Genomic DNA, 15,912 nt, shown 5'->3' on the forward strand with positions numbered 1-15,912 from the left:
CATCATCCTAGCTCCACTCTTCCCAGTCTTTACAGCACAGCTGGAGAGGAGGGAGAATAAAAGAGGAATGCAGTGTTTACTTTGTGAGGGCCCACCCAACAACTCTACAGCCTTCACCCATCCTCATTCAGGCAAGGCGTCTACCAAACATCTCTAACTAACAAATGAGGGAAGTAGACACAGGGAATCATTCGTAGAATTTGAGGGTATCTGCAAGAAAGGGTGACTAATGTCTCACTCCCTGCCTGTCTGCCTGTCTTATGTGAGTGGATAACTGGATATAAGATTTGAAAAGGACATAAATGGGAATTCTAAGGTAAATTAGACTTAATTTTTATTTAAAACTACAAGACCTGCATGAGGTATCATTTAATAATGTTAAAGGAGAATTTGACAGAGTATGGCTGAAAGAATTTATGCTGATGACAGTGCTTAGTTGCAGTCAACAGAATCCACTCTGGCTAGCTTTATCAGAAATGGATTTATTTAGGAATATGGAAAATTCACAGAACCACTGAGAGAGTTGAGGCAATAGACCCCAGGTAGAGCTCGAAGGAACTGATCTCAGGAGTTTAATTACCACAGTTAAAAATAAAAACAAAAGCAAAAGTCAGAAAGTGACCACAACTTCTGGCTCCAAGACACTGCTTCTGCTGAGAGGGGACAAGTGGATGCTCCACATCCTGCCTTTTTACACAAATGTTAGTTATAAGTCAAAATCTTTTGCAGGTACATCTTATTTATGGAAACTAAATTATATGTCTTCACACTTGGGGCATGGGAAATGGCAGTTAGGGTTGTTGTTTCTTCTACATTGGAAAACTGGGATTTAAATTGTGGGAAAATATTAAAATATGGAAAAAATATGTAATAGATTTGGGACAACAAAGTGATAGTATCTACTATAGCTATCACTAGGAAAAACTATTTTATGTTAACTCACATTGAGCTGAGACTGTAAAAAAAAAACTTGTTGAAGGAGTGCATAACATTGATCTATACCTCGATTTTCTCACCTGAAATATATCTACATCAATTACACACAGATCTGCCTTATTATGTTAATGGTTGTGTAATATTCCATTGTGTGGATGAACCCTAATATATTCTATCCTCCAATGATAGAAATTAAAGGTGCTTCCCATATTTCACTATTATTTAAAAAGTGCTGCTATGCACATTCTGGCACACATGTCACAACTCTCCATGATCAGCTCCTTCCAAATGACAGGCTGAGATCTCTATGGTTTGTTGTTGTTTTTTTCCTGAGTTAAATACAAGGTTCTCTTTTTATTCCCTCTCAAGTTAATGTACTACATACTTTAAAATGAATTATTGAATAAAAACAACAGCAATACAAGCAGACTCATGACAGAGGTAGCTCTCATGCTAGCTATCTTTGTGACCTCAGGCATGTCACAAACTCCTTTGGTCTTAATTTGACTATCTGTAAACTGAGAAGTTTGGACAAAGTGATCTCTGAGGCCCAACTATTAAACTCTGTGGTCCTGAGTAGTATCCTTGACATATATGATACTGCTTTAACCTCTTAGGGCATCAATAACCATGTCTTTCACTTCTGAAAGTCTCAAGAAGAAAAAAACGACTTTCAGTTTTTTCTTGTATCTCCATCCCTTCTCATTTTCCTAGGATGGAAACCAGTGATTCAGAGTTGATGCTTACTAGACTAATTACTGAGGGATGGGACATCATCACTGAATAAGGGACAAAATCTGAATTTACCTGTCCATCATCCCAACAATCACCCACATGTCCTGTTGATGTTTGGGTTCTAGAATGTTTATTTCCTAAGAAGCTCTATATCCCTATGGTTAAGGAACTGAAACATCCCTTCCTGATTCATCCAATTCTCTCTGAAGGAGCTACATAATTTTACTAATCAACTGGCTGGATTATTTTGTAAAGTATGGTTTATCAGAATAAGCAATCTGCTTCTTAAATTTGTTTTGTTAATACATACTCTTTAGTCTTTTAAAAACTTTGGAACCAAAACCCAAATTCCTTTGTGAAAATTTGGCAAAACCCACTTTAAAAAGTTTCTCTTTAATGTATATGAAAGTATTTTGTAAATGTCACACTTTTACTGGACTCTGTCACTGTGGACAAAATACAGAACCCTGGGTCTTGACTGTTCCATGGGTTAAAATGAGGTGGATAACCTTGCAGCAAGGTGAAAACAGCATAGGCTTTGTCAGGTGGCCCAGGATGTAAATCACATTCTGCCTCACTAGCTGTGTGGCCTTAAGGCAGTCATCTTACCTCTTGGGCCTCAAGTTAATAATACTTTCTTTACAGGGCTATTAGGGAATTTTAAAAGTATATGTAACATGTCTGTCATTGGTAATCTCCTGACAATGGTAATTGTTAATATTATTACCCATGCATAGCGATGTTGATGAACACAAAAGACATTCGAGAATAACTGGTATTCAAACAGCAGACTGGTCATAAAGGCACAGGGAAGAAGGCAAGCACACTGGACTAGGTGTAAGGAACTACTCTCTGGCGTCCACAAAGCTGGCTGAATGGAATCTCCTGATGTCAGTTCACCAGACACAATCTCCATGGGCTCTTATCAAAGCCAATCATGCTTTACTGTAGTCCACTAAACTGTTCATTATCTCTGCGCGTGATCTCTATGCCAAAAATATTATCTGTTCATGCAGAGGTACATGCAATGTGTCGGGTCATCCTGGAATGTCTCCTTGTCTTTTATCCCATACAGACCACTGATTCTGCATAACCTCTCCACCCCAACTCTGCCTTGGCTCGGGTTGTTATCTTCTGTTTCCTGTACGCTTACATTGACTTTCTCTCACTCCCCTACAAGTCATCTTTAATCTTACTGCCAGAATGATCCCTCCACTGCCTCCCTATTTATCTAAAGGATAAATCACATTCATGTATAGCACATATGAAACCCTCCATCATCTCTCCCATCCATGTCCTGCCTAAATTCCCATTGCTTCTTGCCATCCTCCTCCCACTCACCACCTCCCCTCTAGTCAAGTCAAACTCTACTCTCCCAAGAATAATGAGCTATTTACATGTCCTGGAACACGTCATGTTCTGAGCTACACAGGCAGTTAGTTCCTCCTGACGCGAATGCCCTCCACTAACTTGTTCACCTGAGAAACACCTGCTCAACTTTCTTGAAGCCTTCCATGACTCCTTCACTCAGCTTATGGCTCTCCTCCATGCTCAACCAATCTTCCAGACAAACTTCACTAAAGCAATTGCCCTATTACAGTGAATTGGTTCACCTACTGGTATCTCACAATTGAGTTATAAGTCCTTGGAAAGGCTCTTTGATAATACGAACTACATGTTTTTTCATATTTATATCCCCAGGACCCAGCACAACACCTGGCACACAGTAGGTGCTCAATAAATGATGGTAACTGTCTATATCACTTAGGAATGAATTTGGCTGCAGGTGATTAAAATACATGACTAGGAGTAGCTTGAAAAAATAGGGAGTCATTTTCCACAGATAACAAGACCTCTGGAAGCAGACGGTTACTGTTGTTAGCTTAGCTGTTCACTGATGCCATCAGAGGCCTTGGCTCTTTCAATCTTTCCCTTTTCAATTTATTCTCAGTACCACAGACAGAACAGTCTTGTTAAAATGTAAGTCAGACCACATTACAGCTCTACTCACAGTCCTTACATGAGCATTCAAGGTACCACCCAGTTGAATGCCTGCTTTCCTTTTCTCTATAGTACTTAACACCATGTGACATACTGTATCTTTTACTATTATATAGTATATATTGTCTTTCTCTCCTACCACCACTAAAATATAAGCTTCAAAAAAGCAAGGGCTTTTGTATGCTTTGCTCACTTCTCTATCTCTAGCAATTACAACAGTGCCTGGCACATAGGAGACACTCAGTAAACATTAGTTGAATAAATGAATTAATTAAACTCTACCTCTCTTAGAATTTTAGCTTTGTCCTCATCTTTGTTGCCTCATGGTTATATAATGGATGCTGCTTTCCAGACATCATATACATGTCCAAGGCAGAGGGAAGGAGAGGATGGGAAGAGTGGTGCCAGTCACATGGGTCCCCTTTTATCAGGAAAGCAAAAGTCCCAAGCAGACTTCAGCTTACATCTTATTGGCTCAGGTTATGTCACAAGCTCCTGCCAGAGGTGAGAACACCTAGGAACCAAGTAGGTAACTGGCCATCTTACTATCCTGAGCAAAGTTGGTAAGGTGGAGGAGAGCTGGACATGGGATAAGTAACTAAAAGTGTCTGCTGTGAAACTGCTGAAGGAAGAACCCACACCTTGGGAACAGAGTGAGAGCTATACTACCCTCTCCTCGAATCACTCCTCTGCATCTCACCCCTTCTTGTCCCAAGTGGTCTGGCCCTGGCCACTGGAGTGACAATGAAAGGGGCAGGCAGCCTGTGGTCTGAGCCTCAGGGAGTGCAACAGAGACATAAATGTCTGCTTCCTTGAAGCTTACAGGAAGGCGAGCATGTAATAGTGTACAAACGATTGCACCTCTCAGGCTCACCGGTGCACTCAGCCTTGATCAGGCAAAGAGCTCCTTCAGAGCCTCTGAACTTGGTCACCACAGATTGACACTGTCTGGCCTTTGGGTCCCCAGACTGCACATTGATGAAACTTTGGCAACTGTTAAATTGCCTGTAGATGTGTCCAGTCAGGCAGAAATTTCAGTCAGTGTCCTCCAGGCTCTGTGTGTGCTTTCTCTAGAAACAGATTGGGACCCAGAACCCCTCTCTGCCTAGTGGGTCTACACTGCTCTGTGTTCTCCAGGAAGTGACTGAAGCTTATCTGAACTCGAGGGAACCATGTGACAGTGTCTTAGGAGATGGTTCTCATGACACATGTAGCAGAAGGCATCCAGGGAGAAAAGACAAGTCTAAAGATGTCAGGACCTTGAATGTTAAGGCCTGAGGCACGGTGTCACAATGAAATTCCCTTCAGTTATTCCAGCTCTCACCTTGATTCCACTATGATACCTGTCATTTTGCTCCTCACTAGGTGAGGGGGTCCATGAGAAAAGTGGCTGTGCGCCCATCATCTTTTTGTACCTTGAGCACTTAGCACACTGTCTAGTGTATAGTAGGTGCTCAATAAATGGGCACTGAATGAATGAACAAAAGGTTCTCTGGAAACAGGATGTGACTGAATGTGGGAGTAAGAGGCCAGAGGGAATACCATGTACCTTGTGGGTTGCACAGTACTTCTCCATTGCCTTTGTATTAAAATCTAAATATTTTAAACAATTTCAAAGATTAAATACTTAGATCTTCCTCTCTACTTTTGTTGCCACTGAACAGAAAGAGGAAAAAATGCAAGCTTATCCATGGAATTTAAAAAGTTATCAAATAATTTAATATCAAGATAGACCACTCACAGCTAAAAAAATTCCATGATTCTGAGATTCCCCCTCAGCTTTATAATGTGAGAATACTTACTACCAAAGGGATAACTTTGATCCAAGTAAGTTTGTTAGTGTAATCCCCAAATATCTCTAATTGAACATGATTACTTTTTAAAAAATAAATGCAATACCTTCAGTAGCTAATTTCTTGCTCATTTAATTAAAATGTCTGTCATCTCAGATGTGGCATCCAGAGGCTGAAAGTCCCAAAAAGAAGGAAAGTATTTTCCCTGAATCATGTCCTGGAGTATTTCCAGAGCTTATAATGGTGGAAAGGCAATCCTCTCTTATCTCCTGTGCCAGCCAGCAGCATTCTGTCCAGACTGCTCCCACATACTCTCACCCAGATGAACTGTATTTAAAGAGACTACATCCTTGACCTGAACACCCTTTGATTTAGAACCCCGGCTGTTCCTGGCCCAAGAATTCAGAAAGAAAAAAAGAAAGAAGAGCTATAGTTATAATCCCCTCCCTCTGGCCCCCAATTGTGAGCACCCACAGGCTTGGGAAGTTTATCAATGTGGTGGAAGAAGATAGTTGCTTCTCAATAGCTACCACGTTCGATATCCCTGTGGCCACTGTGTCTGCTATTGTTCCTTTCTGCTGTAAGGAAAGGTGCACATGAAGTCACTACACAGGACTGTCCTATGTGATGTGATGCCACGATTCGGCCGTCTTGTACAGTACAGCTTTTCATTCCAGGATCGACCATTGTGCCGCTGTTTCGGAGGCAGCTTGGCATGAGCACAGAAAGTCCATACAGCCACCCACAACTTGATCTACTAGTTGTGAACGGAAACTTTTGAACACGCTCCACTGGCTGCACAATGGTACCATTTATTACTTTAGTCTCAGGGGGAAACGTTTGCTGTGTGAATAATACCAGGGACTTATGTAAGCCTCTTCATTTTCAGGGAGCTTTATGGGTGTCAGCAAATTCACACAACACCCTAGTAAGGTAGCAAGGCATTGTTGTGCCTTCTTTGCAGAGAGAGAACCCAGATCACAGAATCAGATTTCCCAAGACCAAATGGACAATAAGTGGCATAGACTTGTTTCCAGAGAGACCCATACTCTTCTGCTAGAGAGCAAAATTTCCCACCTACAGAAAGACTCCACAGGGCTCTATCCTGGACTTAACACTTGAGGATAATGACCCTGACTTTTGACACATCTCCTAATGTTGCCTTACCTTAGGTTTTGAATAGATGGGTGCAAAGGGCAAGACACGGTGGAGGCACCCACATAGGATAGTGATAAAGGTTTTGGCATCTCTCACATGTGTTGCCATTGAGGGACTGTCCAATCTATACTCACAGGATCATGGAGGGAGGAGCTGAATATTCATAAAGCCCCGTGAGAAAAAGCAGAACAATTCTTCCCACAACAGAGGACAGTTTTGTTGATTTCAAATGCTAGTTAGGAGACTGAGGAAAAGTTTTTGCTAACAGCTACAGGAACATGCCAAATATTTTCTGCAGTGAGTTGGACTGCAGCCTCCAGAAAGATATACCCAAATCTTAACCGTCAGACCTGTGGTTGTGACCTTATTTGGCAAATGGGTCTTTGCAGATATAACTAAGGATCTCAAGATGAGATCATTCCTGGATTTAGGGTAGGCCTAAATCCAATGACAGGCATCCTTAAAAGAGAAAGGCAGAGGGAGATTTGAGACACAGACTCAGGAAGAGGAAGACCATGTGAAGATGGAGGTGGAGACTGGAGTTATTCAGCTACAAGTCAACGGAACTCTGAGGATTGCTGGCAGCCATCAGAAGCTAAGAGAGAGGCAGGAATGGATTCTCCCTCAGACCCTCCATGGAGACAACTCGGAAAACGCCCTGATTTCAGTCTTCTGGACTCCAAAACTGTGAGAAAATAAATCTGTTGTTTTATGCCACCCAGTTTGTGGTTAATTTGTTACGGCAGCCTGAGGACACCAATACATTTGCTTCCACTCCTTCTAATCCTCAGGATCATATGAATTTCAACTCAATTTAGCTAAATACATACCATGCCAAATCTTTTCATCTGTGTGTGCGTGTGCTGAGGGTATTATAACTCTAAGATGGTGACAATAGTGAATGAAGAAATGCATGGACATGACTTCCCCATTGTGAAGGTAGAAGGGACACCTTAAAGGGAGGAAAAGTCAAGGACCAGTGGAGTGAATTCAAAATTCTGATCACAAAACAATAGTCTTCATATATTCTCTTCTCCAGGCCACTGCACTAAGAAACACATAGTGGGCCACAAAGTACCCCTTAAAAATCGTATGGCTATAATTATTATCAATTTAATACAAATTTATTACAAAAATTTAGCTAATATAAAGATTCATAATGTGGAAAATGACAACCTCCAATATGCATATGGTACATAACACTCTAATTTTTTTCTCTGAACATATTAACACTCTCTCTCTCCCCTCAGTCTTTTAAAAACTGGAATGGAGAATGGGTCTGCAGGACAGGCTGGTATCTACTAGTTTTTTGGCCTATTTCAGTTTGATGAAAGGAATGTTTGACTGAGTGTTCCTGGATGTAAGTCCTGCTTCTTCTAAATCTTGGGTCAGGCACAAAACTCTCACTAAATACATCTGAGCTGAGATTACGTTTTTGGTGAAGTACAGATTAGTAAACTTTTTCTGTCAAAGGCTGGATAGTAAATATGTCAGGTGTAGCAGACTATGAGGTCTCTGTTGTAACTACTCAGCCCTGCTGTTGTAGTGTGAAAGTGGTTGTAAGTGAAGTATAAACAAACGAGCATGGCTGTTGTATTATTATTCTGTTGTTACATAACAAATGACCACAAACGTAGTGGCTTAAAACAACACTCATTTATTATTTCTAGTTCTGCAGGGTAGAAGTCTGGGTGGACTTAGCTGAGTTCTCCACTTAGGGTCTCACAAGACATGAAAGTGTTGGCTGGAGGAACTCTTATCTTCAGGCTCTAGAGAAGAACTCACTTCCAAGCTCACTCAGGGTGGTGGTTATAAGATCAAGCAAAAAACCTTGAAGGAACACCAAAACAGTAATCGTTGCGGTATCCTACATAATGTCTTAGTCACAGTAGGTACTCAGTGAGTAAGTGAATGAACAAAAACTGGGTGCCAGAAGAGGCAAAGGAGATAAAATTCACCCCAGCCGTTCTGGTGCTGAGTCCACCGCTGTGGGTAGAATAAAATAACCCAACCACTGCTTGGAATATGAGCTCAGGCATGGCCTAGGGGAGTCCCAAGCGGCCCAGAGCCCAGACTCTAGAACCTGTGATACTTCCCTCAGGCTCCAAAGTGAAAGCACTGTAATGAAAAGAGTCGTGTAACAGTTAACATCAACCCAGCACACTCTGTCTTGATCACTGGGCTCAAAAGCCAAGTGAAATGCTCAATAGTCTTTCCCTGAGATGCCAGGTTCAGTGTCAGAGTTTGGGTCTCCTTAGTGACAGGCTGGCCTGCCTGGCTGGGCAACAGTGCTGCAGTCCAGACTAGTGGCACTGTGTTTCTTGGTAGGCAAAATGGATGGATGGGAGAGGCATTTTCTAATTGGAAATGAGAAGGATCATGTTATTGGCTGAGGCCATATCAGAGAAACAGTATTCACTCTGGAAAATCTGGGAGAAAGTGTCCCAGTACGTGAACTCTCCAGGACCTGGATTCACAGAGGATGAGAGGGGATCCTAGGGACCACCAGCTTCAACACTCATTTTTGATGTGGAAAGAAACCAAGTCTCAAGGACATTATATTACTTCCCCAAATGTCCCAAGCTAGTTAGTGAGAGTGAACGAAGAGCCTATTTATTGGGATTCTCAGTAAAATGCCATTTGTGCTCCACATCCTCTCTTCTTTATTTGTCCAAGTTCTTGCATTTTCACGTAGGTTAGCACTTTAACCTGAATTGTGCCAGAGATAATTGTTCCTTATTGCTCCTCCCACTGTCACAGCACCTCTCTGGGCTGTTGTCACTTTTTACCTTATATTTCAGAACACTAAAGAAAGTGCTTCCTGCCTGCATTTTCATGGGTCCTTCTCTCCTGGTTGCTATTTTAGATAACATATCAAGTCTGCTGGTAAGGAATCAGAGCCTCAGCGGCACCCTGGTTTGATTTGGAGACTGTCTGGTTGAGGTCACAGCAATTCTTACATTAACTATCAATACCCAAGGAAGATGGGAAGAGAATTCCAAAAGATTTATTTGCATTTCTACTAATTTATGTCTAAGTTTTCCTTAAAGTGGAGAGTTCTGATTTCTCTCCACCACCTTAGCCATACCTTAAATCTTTGAAGAACATGCTTCTCATCAGACCCCTTCCCTACCAGTGGGTAACGTCTTTTCTTGGCCAACCCATCCCCAGTATCTCAGGATCCCCGTGGTTCCTGCCTTCAATTCCATCTACTTAGTCCCATCTCCAGGCCTCCTGTTCAACAGCTTGGGAGAGCATCATCTAGGAGTATTAAGAGCTGAGCTTCCACCAGGGAATTCTCTGGACTGCAATTCCCCAAACCTCTTCTCTCTTGCAAGGCTTCAGGATGGCTCCAGCATGACGTAATGGTCTCATCCTTCTATTCTGCAGCTTGGCCTCCCTTGGTGTTGTTTGATATCCCTCCCTAGCATGACAGGGAGGTCATATCTTTTCACCAACACCGGGCTCTTCCAGCTCTTCCACAAATTTGTGCCCCTCACTTATCCCATGTACAGCTGTGGGACATGGTGATTTTTGTGGCATTTGGCACTCACTGGGCTTTCTTTTCTTTTCACTGTTAAAACTCACTTATTACTCTTATACTGTCCCCTGCATCACCCCTCTTAGACAATTCACTCTTTTTGTTCCCCAGAGCCATTCCTCTTGGAGACTATGGGACGAATGCACCTGGATGGGTTCAGAAGGCCCTGCAGAAATGACACCATGAAGTCGCCTACAGAGAGCTGCCACCCTGCTAAGAGTTCAGGAAGGAACTCTGCTGTTTGCTTGCTCAGGTGGGGCCTCTGCCCCCACCTCTTGCCAAGAGCACCATCAGTAAAAATTAGGAAGCAGCCTCTATCCCCCTTCCTCCCCACATGCTTCACAACTGTTTCTTGAGGAAGCTATTGCATCCTCATGGCTACCAGCTCTGCAGGTCTTGGGACCCCCATTCTGAGGCCCCTTGCTTGATTCACTGCCCTCAGTCCTCTTTCTCTTTCCATTTTCTTAGAGCAACTGTGCTCATGCAATGAAGGCAAAGCTTGTGTTGTTGAAGCCACAGCTGTTTCCACACACGACACTTACCTTTCTCTTCCTGATCCTGGACAACAGGCCCTGAATGTACGGCTTCTACCTTGGCAGGGGCATTCCTGTCTCAGCTCTGTCACCTGAAGTTTGGTCCTACAGGAGAGATACGGGTGTTACTTGTTATTACCTTTGCCCAGGATTGTTTTGAACCTTAAAAAAAATTTTTCTTTTCCTATTTTATAAGCAAAATGTTATGCCCAACCACCCAAAAAGATCTTGACATGACCCATCTAGGGAGACAAGATCCCACCCCCAACAGCTGTCCCCTTTGAAAACTCATGATGCAGATTCCCTCCAGCAAAGAGAATTTCTCAAACTTAACTTGGCTTATATTATGAAAACAGTGGCCTTTTATTGGTTCCCAAATTATAAAATTCTGTTATAATATGAAATACATTTTTTTCAAAGTATACATACATTTCCTTCTAGAAATGCTGAGACACATCCCCAGGAATTCTCTTCATCTGTGTTAGAAAACCAATGCTATGAAACGTAAGGAAAATAAAATGGAATGGGTGGAGGCCACACAAAGAAAAGCTCTGTGGGATCCAGAGAGAAACAGAGCAGAATCCCTTTATGAAGCTGCCTTTTCAGATGCTTTCCAAGCTGAGGGATGTTCTCAGAAATGGGGATGTGTTCTGTCTCAACATGCACACCATGTCCATTGTGTTTAAAATAGCACAGTTCTGTGTATTATGCTATATATTTCCCAAATGAAAAAGTTTTCACCTCAACTCCAGAAAAGCCCTGCTTTATAAACTTCTTTAAGTGCAAGGAGTTCAATATGACTCTTGCACCAGCTAGTCAATTTCATCATTTACCATTAGTAGATCCTTGAGAAGCCATGTGAAGACCTCCAGTCTACAGAGTTAATTGCAAGCATATAAACTCAAATACCCCCAGCCAGGGACAGGAAAGGGCTGTGCATGTGCATTTTGGGTAAGGGAGTCAGGGCTGGTGGAATTCTAATAGAGAAACAGAGATCACAGCTTGCAGGGCTCTCCTTTGAACCTGATCATTTTTAAGCTTTGCCTCTCCCTGAGCAGTAATAAGAGTTGATGCGATGTGTCATAATCCCAGGGTGTGAAGAGAGACACGAAATGTGCTTCATATTATGACAGATTTTATAATTTGGGAACCAATAAAAGGCCACTGTTTTCATAAGTGATTTCGATCACTTCAGCTCAGCAGACGCAAGGAAAAAAAAATCAACATGACAATCTAACAGACGTGATAACAGGAATCATTACCCAGGCTGGTCAACTCTGCATGGTCTTGTCTGCCTTGGCCCCACAAAGCTCCACTGTCCAGTTAAACATACCTGGACTGGCACTTTAAGAGACACACACAAACATGGGCTAAGATTGTGCTGAATAGGACTGACCTGAAAGAAACAGAGGGGAAAAGATGGTATTAATGGCTCCCTTTCATATCAACAGTATTCAGTTAGAAAAGGAGTAGAGGGTTCAGACATTTTTTTAATGCCCCCAAACCTTACTATGTATCCAGGATATTTTGGGTTCTGTTTAGTATTTGATTTGAGTTTCAACTATTTTAGCAGTAGACTAAGTAAAAGCTGAGTGAATCACATGCATTAAAATCCTGAAAGCCTTTCCCAATCTAAAGACAGCTAGTAACTTTTTAGCCTACATTTTACATGAGGAAAAAACAAATGTTTCAATAAAGTGTCCCAAATTCTTAGAAGAATCAGAGATAAGAAGCTCCCGTCAGTGACTTCAGTGTCGCCGGCCCAATTTAGCAGTTTGGGCTTTGGCAGCAGTCCTACTGACAGGACAGAGGGCTCTTTGGGAAGACAGAGGCGATTTGAAAGATGAGTGTTATTTATAAATTATCTCCAGATGGTCCAGTTCTTACAATTTCTAAGTTGCTCAGATTTTCAGAGTGGAAATTTTATTCATAAATCATTTGAGGTTGATTTGGTTTAAGCAGGGACAATTTTGAGAACACAAATGACAAAAAGAAGGCAAAACAGTCTCTCCTGGGACCACTCAGGAGACTTGCCCTTGCTTGTGATGCCTAAGTTAATCACCATCTGCATTCTATTTTACAATTCACAAAGCCCTTTTCTCAGACTCTCAGACGGGCCTCACCCTTTGCACCTGGGAGGAACTGCTGACATCTTCCAGGGAGGGAACCAAACAGAATCATTAATTTACTGTTAGAGTCTATCTATCTATCTATCTATCTATCTATCTATCTATCTATCTATCTATCTATCTATCTATCTTTCTTTCTTTCTTTCTATCTACCTACCTACCTACCTATCTGTCTGGCACAGGTTAGGGATTAGAGTTCCAATTCTTCCTGTTTCCTTAAGCATTTCCCCCTATCAGGAGCTGTGTCTGATCTACACTTAGCCATTTCCCTCCTGCCATCCCTCCCTTCCTCTCTCAGTCTCTCTCTCGCCATTTCTTCCTTCTATCCTTCTGTTCTTCCATCGTTTCTTCCATTTAACCAACAATTACTTATTAGGCCCTTACTATGTGCCAGGCATGGGGTTGGGTTAGGTGTTGATCAGAGTTTGGAACACTCTTTCTTCAGATGGCAGGGGAGAAAAAAGAAAGGCCTGAGCCCTCCCTTGCCACGGAGCTCTGTAGAAGCTCATAAATTCCAGTACATGAGAGTCCATGTATACAATGGGAAAAAACTCTTACCATTTCTACTTTCGCTAATGATGAATGTAAGACTCTGGGGAAAGATAATCTGCCCAAGGTTATAAAATTATAAGTAAAGTTGGTGGGGGCGGGGGGGGGGGCGCTCCTTTGGGCCTTTAGACACAACTGGCCATGATTCTTCTGGATATGTTTTTGGTTTAGCTGAAGAAGGGAAAGAGAGGGGCAGTCATGTGTTACCAGTCCTACTCAGTGGACCACAGCTGAAGGAATGGCTTTGAATCATAGACAACACCTGGCTCAAAGCAAGGCATTCAGGGATTTTAGAATAAGTGATCTAGAGGAACATTAAGAAAAGTTGTTCAAAATTATGGTTACCAGGGGTAAAGGGGGTGGGAAGGGATAAATTGGGAATTTGAAATTACACTTCTTGGGGAATAATGGAAATGTTAGCTACGTTGATTGTGGTGGTGGTTACATTGGTGTAAACATCTATCAAAATTCATCAGATTGTATATTTGAAATATGTGTAGTTTACTGTACAGTAATCATACCACCATAAAGGTCTTAAAAAAAAAAAAAGAAAAGTTGTTCATTCCTGCCTGAGTTTACTGACTGATGTGCATAACATACATAAAAACAGGACAAGAAAAATGTACCTAAAGGAAAAAATGACTGATACAGCAAGAAAATCATGGGAATATAGGTATGTTATTCATTTGGAAGGCCAACTGCTAGCATAATACATACCTGTAAAACTGATTTATAAATTAATTCTCTAGGAGGAATAATCCAGTGGTTATTCTAGCAATGTTGATTGCCACAGATGTAAGAATGCAATAATAAAAAGAAGTAGGACAAGGAGAGCTAACCTGGAGTTTCTCAAACTCAAGAATATATTGAAACTACCTGGAGGGTTTGTTAAGACCTGCATCAGTAGGCTCACCCCCAGAGCTTTTGATTCAGTATGTCTAGGGTGGGGCCTGAGAATTTGCATTTCTAATGAGCTCCCTGGTGAAGCTGAGCAGCCTCTCCACCTGGGAGCACAGTGAGAACTCTGAGTTAGAGACCATCTTCAGGAAGAGCACAGAAAGGCATGGATGGCAAGAAGTATGTGATTGAATGGTGTAGGCATCTGGTGTTAGGGACTTAAGAAATTGGGCTAGGTAGTGGAGAACTCTGAGTTAAAAAAAAAAAAAAGGAAAGACAAGACATTTTCTAAAGCAACAAAAAGACATTAAATGTTTTTGATGAGAAGCATGGTGGATCTGAAACAACCTGTGTTTCAGAAAGATAACTCCAGAGACAAGGTAAGGGGTCTAGGTCTTTTTGAAAGCAGAAGAATTTTCTTGGGTGGAATCGTGGCTATCCTGTGTCATTTCATGATAAAGTAAACTAAATGAGATAGAGAAATTAAGTGAAATGATACAAAATAAACTGACATTATCTTTAAAAAAAAAACTCCAGTATTATCTAACAATATAATACAATTGATTTATTTTTAATTTAAGCAATATATATACTTTTTATAGAAATTTTGGAAAATACAAAACTAGAGAGAAAAAAGGTCAATTACCCAAATTTTTACCAGTTCCAGAAAACAACTAGTAACTTTTTAGTACATTGTCTCAATCTTTTTTATGCATAAGAGTATTTTACTCTTTGTGTTGTGACCGCACTATAAATAAGTTTTTTCCTACCTAACTTTATAAAAATTATTTTCTTAAGTCATTGTAAACTCTTGCTAAATACAATAGTTGCATACGAGTGTGCTATAGCAGTTACTGATATTTGCCTAACAGTCATATTCTGGATTTTCCCTGCCTGCTGAATCCTGATGTTTTTAGGCCCATACCCCCCTTATTTGACTTAAGTAAATCTTGATTAACATAAAATAATCATGGTAGTTCCCTCTCGCCAGTAATTAATTTAATGGCTCTCCATCATGTTAGAAAATGTCAGTCTTTTCCTTTGACAAAGTTCTCCATGATGGTAGCAGGTTGAACAATGGCCTCCAAAGTTAAGGTCCTAATCCCTGGACCAGTAAATGTTACTTATTTGGAAAATGGCTCTTTCCAAATGTGATTAAGTTAAAGATCTTTTGATGAGTAGATTATGCTGAATTATCTGGCTGGGCCCTAAATGCCACCACAGGTGTCCTTATAAGAGAGAGGCAGTGCTTGATTCTGCAGCACATATACTAAAATTGGAACAATACACAGAAGATTATCAAGGTCCCTGCACAAAGATGATGTGCAAATTTGTGAAGTGTTCCATATTAAAAAAGAGAGAGAGAGAAAGAGGCAAGGGAGATTTCACACAGAAGAGAAGGTGATATGAAAATGGAGCACAGAGAGATTTGAAGATTCTCCTCTAGAACCCCCCCAGAGGGAGCACGGCCCTATTGACACCTTAATTTTGACCCAGTGATACTGATCTTGGATTTCTTGTCTCCAGAACTCTGACAGAATAAATTTCCATTGTTTTGTGTCACCAAGTTTGATGTCATAGCAGCTGTAGACAACTAACACAGTGACCTAGTTCAAATCTTTCTTGAAATGTTGTGTCTC

At 41.3% G+C, this 15,912-nt stretch overlaps 1 protein-coding gene and 1 non-coding gene across 2 annotated transcripts in view; one reads left to right on the forward strand and one right to left on the reverse strand.

Annotated features, from left to right (window-relative positions):
• The window catches only part of ANKRD55 (ankyrin repeat domain 55), a 376,849-nt gene that overhangs the window by 234,066 nt on the left and 126,871 nt on the right, over positions 1-15,912 (reverse strand). The window contains exons 3-4 of the mRNA XM_031445357.2: positions 11,960-12,093; positions 10,707-10,802 (exon numbers count right to left, since the gene is read on the reverse strand). The gene's annotated coding sequence lies outside the window, so the exon portion shown is untranslated. The remainder of the gene's footprint in view (positions 1-10,706; positions 10,803-11,959; positions 12,094-15,912) is intronic.
• Positions 15,519-15,625, forward strand: LOC116152422 (U6 spliceosomal RNA). The gene has a single exon (XR_004136053.1). It is a non-coding gene; the product is annotated as a U6 spliceosomal RNA (small nuclear RNA).

This window comes from Camelus dromedarius, chromosome 3 (assembly GCF_036321535.1).
Source record: "Camelus dromedarius isolate mCamDro1 chromosome 3, mCamDro1.pat, whole genome shotgun sequence".
NCBI lineage: Eukaryota > Metazoa > Chordata > Mammalia > Artiodactyla > Camelidae > Camelus > Camelus dromedarius.